Below are 4,559 nucleotides of genomic sequence, written 5' to 3' on the forward strand. Positions count from 1 at the left end.
GCGACATCTATGATGGGAGTAATGTCGTCGACGCAGCACCGGCAACTTGGAGAGCGTCGTACCATTGAAAAGGTAAGCAGTCGTGCTTGCTAAGTACACGTGTGTTGTGCGTGCTCCTCGCGTGTGCATAGCGTACCTTGCGAACGTAGGAAATTGAACTTCTGCGACAACAGTGAAACCTGTGCTTGTGCATGCTGCGCGCTGTTTGTCAGAATTTAGTTACGCAAATTTATTGCTTTGATGCGAAATTGAATATCCTGATAAGCGTTTTCTTCCGATGAGAAAAATTACGTTCGAAAATAATCGTGTTCACCTGTACGTGCGCTTCCGCTTTTCTGCTGAAGTTGCATAATAACGACTGATCTGTCTCTTCACCGATTATTACGGCAATTACGTTTTTTCGCTTATAAACTCTTCGACGTTGTAAATAATCTATGCTTACCAGGTTTTCGGTTTACGAGCAGCTTGAGGAGAAAACGAGAATGTAAGCAGTCACAGTTTGCTACTAGTACAGCTTTCTTTTCAAAACAAGGGGCGTTGCCATAACTTTGACGTAACTAAACATGGCAGGGGAAAGTTGTTTAAACTAAGTCATGAAAGCAAACTCTAGTATGTAAACAAACATTTCTTGTATGTGCTGCTGCGTGCGTGTTCAAAATTTTACTTTGATGAAGGGGTCCCTATTATGACATTCTTCAGTGACTCGACCTTGTGCTCCGTTGCCACCCTGCACTAGTCCAGACATGTTTTTATGTGCACCTTACATGTGTTCACAATATGACAGTTTTATTGTGCCAATCAATGCTATAAGTTAACACACTACTCATTTTGCAGTGGTGAGACCTTGACCCTATAGCAGTGTCAACATAATGGCAGGGAAATGCAGGGATCCCGCAGCCATGGCTACAGCAGTACAGGGTGTAATCTGGATGTCATGTCAGGTATGTATGCAGTGTACGTGTACCAGAAACTACGATCTCAGTATGATTTGTGTATAAGCTTATCGACATATTACTCAACTCAGCTTATTAAATAGGCTAAATTGTTATGCAATGTTATTCAACTTGCTGCTTATTTGTGTTCATAACATTATGCACACATTATTGTGTTCTAACATGTCCTGATGTTTAGCATGTTTTTCTCGCTTCAATCACTTGGCTGCAAGTTCACTTATTTTTGCTTTGCACACAGTATATTACTCTTCTTATTTTGGTTTTATTGTTTTGAAACTGTTCTTTATGCTGTAGCTTTTATTTCTGTATTTTTTCTCTGTTTATGCTACACACATGTGCAGTTTTTGTGCATGTTAGAATTCGAACTGTAGTGTGCCAATTATGTCACAGGTCTAAGTGCGCAGCGTGCTTACCTTTGCTTACCATTGTTACTTTAGCATTGCTATTTACAATAATTTCTGTCTTGTCCTCAGATTAACTGCCACTGGCAAATACACATATGAGCTTAAATTTCTTGAAATGAAATGTGAAGGTGTAGCCTTGCGACAGCTGAAGTATGACCGCAATGTCGAAGCTAACTTGCACCAACTATTACTACAGTATGCCAACAGATACCCATCCCTGTATTTGTGCATTTTCTGAGAACCAGCCGTGTCCACTAGGTGAAATTTGTAGCGTGCTTTTGAGTTTGCGGTCAGTTCATGTAACTTTTCAGGACAAAATTTACACTGTGAGAGAAGGCAGACCATTACTAATGGGGCTGGCGCACACGTCTTTTTATTTATGCAGTGTGCCTCACTGATTTCATGTGTCAATTTTCTACTGTAGGTGAAAAATAGGTGACGATCGTGTAATCTGGCCATATGTCCTATTGCTGGAATGCACGGCCAAGACGGATGAGCATACTGGCCTTTTGAGTCAAATATGGTTAATATCTTAAGTACATACTTAGGCATTGGCCAGTCTGTACTATGTGCATTTGACCACATGTGAAAGGAGTACAATACACTGCCTCGGACAAACACTGGACAAATTTAGTGGTACCTTTAACCAAGGAAGCCTCGCTTGCTTGCCTGCTCGCCTTTCACAGTTCACTTACGGACTGTCGTGCATATCCTGTCTACATTATTTCTTTCTGGTTATATATGTGCATAGCAATCCACAAGCGAATTGAGAAAGACATCCAGGCAAGGGAGGCTTGCTTAGTTAAAGATACCACAAAACTTGTATTGCATCCATCAGGGGTTGTGTGGTCTATTCCTTTGATCATGTGTATATTTGGTCAGATTTGCATGGGGCAGACTGGCCGGTGCCTCAACATGTGCCTGGGAGAGCACCAACATAGGTGTGACATAGTGGACATAGGTCGACATAGGCATGACATAGTGGACTTGAAATGCATGAGAACTAGGCCGGTAGCTCATGCAAATATTCTATAACGGCTGGCACTTAAATTTCTCAGGGTTGCATTGGGTTGCCCGAACACCGGCACTCCTATGCTTGTTTCCACGCCAAGTGATCAGATAGAAGATTTTCCAGTTGCTGTTAGCAATCCACAGACACTGCTGCTCTTTGTCGAGTGGAAACCAATACAGCCAAAGTAGTTCACAACATGGATGATTAATTTTTGGAACAAAGTGCAGCTGTACGCAATAGCCAGTAAATGTATCTTGACTTATAGCTATGGTGGCACTGACGATTTGGAATGTCCTGTGTTTGTGCTTTTGCTGTTTTCATTGCCATAATAAATTCTCTCTGTTTTTGTTGGAGTTTGTTCTGTTGGTTCTGGAAGGCAACTTGGAAGCTCTGTTTATGTTGGTACTACTAACAGCATCTTGTACCCTTTGACATCTGTTTTGGCTAGCACAAATGAGTCGACTTAAATTCACAAAGCTCTCTATGTGCAAGCCTTCATAACAACACATCTTGACTGGCCAGCACCCTGGTTTCTGCATCCTGTTTCATGGGTGGACCGATCCCCCTGGTTGACCAATCACCACTTTTACAAATTCTTGCTTACGAACGCTTTCTGAATCTGCTCTCGGGTTCCTTGTGCACCACCTTACTGTTTCAAACATTGAAGTGTTATGCTATTGCAAAAATTAGCAGCATCAGAAATGTTTGTATTCTTGTTGTGTGGCCTCTTTCCCAGCTCCTCGGCCATCAAAATTGCTCTTCTCCCGAAGCGACCGTCATACTGAATGTGCTGCGTTGCCATAATGCCGCGAATGAACTGAGTCGAACCACAAAAGGTTATAGGGTATTACAGCACCGTAACCAGTCACAAGCACAGTGAAAACAGCGCCGATTCCAACTAAAAACAAGTTAGCACTTCGGTCGACCTGTCCATGGATTGGATCGAGCCGTAATGTTACAGGTTGCCAACGTAACGCAAGAAATCGTGGGATTTAGTAGATTTGTTTTAAATGGTCAATTTTGTCGTTATTCGAATGAACACAAGGGTCATGGTTCAAGCAACGAAAATTGTGAAAAAGGTACACTTGTGTTACAATCGAATAAATACCGCAATTTTTGAATAATTTAATCTACCTTCCTTGCAAGCAGTGCAGGTTCGTGCCGTGGGATTATTCAGGCAGTCTGTACCTGTTTTTTGGGCAAGACACCGTCACTGCCTATATTCTTAAGTTTTTTTTTATTATACGATGCCCCGATTATAGAGCGGTTTTGTGTGGTCCCCTCAAAGCCTTATAATCGGGGATCCACTGTAATTGCAATGTAAATTGTCTTTCAATGCCTGTGTTCATATATGAGGTCTTGCAATCGTGGTGTAGGGTGTTCATGCCTAATTTGTGAAAACTTTTCGTTTCAGACCTGAAGCCTGCAGCTTCAGATTGTGCGCTTGACTGTCAAGCCTTGTGAAGGAGAGGATGGAGGCTTTTATTTCCCCTTACGTAAGATTATATGTAACTTGCATGCTGATAATAGACCTGTTGCATGGACCACTCATCTACAGCGTGCCACATAATCATGTGTTGGCTTTGACACTTACAACCCTATCATTTATTTTTGCAGCACCCGGATGCGTCACATCATATGCCTACGGTGAAATACGAGAGAACTAGCCTGCTGCAAGCAAGAGCCCTCCATGTACAGCTCGAATCGATAAGATTGACGAAGATGACCTTGTCTCTGGCCTTGCCACGCAGATTGCCCTTTACTGGATATTCGACATTGTTTTTGCGCCAAAGGCACAAAGAACATTTGACCATATGCCACATGGTCGGTGTTAACAGTGGTGTGTGGCCAACTCCACTTGTGCGCGTGTCACACACGTTGCTACTGTAAAAAAAATAAAGTGTTCTATTGTTTATATTTTCTCCATAATTTATGTTACAAGCACCCAAGCAGCTCTTGTTCTGTGTCTGAAAAACATGTTCGAGATAAAAAAAAATCCCAGCCCAAGCAGCTCTGATCATGTCTTGGGCCTCTGAAAAGCATGTTCGAGACAAAAAAATTAACCCTATAAGGAGTAACACCAATATGGAGTACTAAACAGTTCATCCCCTGGGGAGTAACTGGAAGGATGAGCAGTTGGTTCTCGGAGAGTAACTGCAAGGACCAACATTTAGTCCTCGGGGAGCAGCT

General features: G+C 42.3%; 1 long non-coding RNA gene across 1 annotated transcript; it reads left to right on the forward strand.

Annotated features, from left to right (window-relative positions):
- Positions 1-571: 571 nt before the first annotated feature.
- Positions 572-4,078, forward strand: LOC125945179 (uncharacterized). The gene is made up of 3 exons (XR_007466675.1): positions 572-941; positions 3,784-3,865; positions 3,987-4,078. It is a non-coding gene; the product is annotated as an uncharacterized LOC125945179 (long non-coding RNA).
- Positions 4,079-4,559: the final 481 nt, after the last annotated feature.

This window comes from Dermacentor silvarum, chromosome 4, assembly GCF_013339745.2.
Source record: "Dermacentor silvarum isolate Dsil-2018 chromosome 4, BIME_Dsil_1.4, whole genome shotgun sequence".
Lineage (NCBI taxonomy): Eukaryota > Metazoa > Arthropoda > Arachnida > Ixodida > Ixodidae > Dermacentor > Dermacentor silvarum.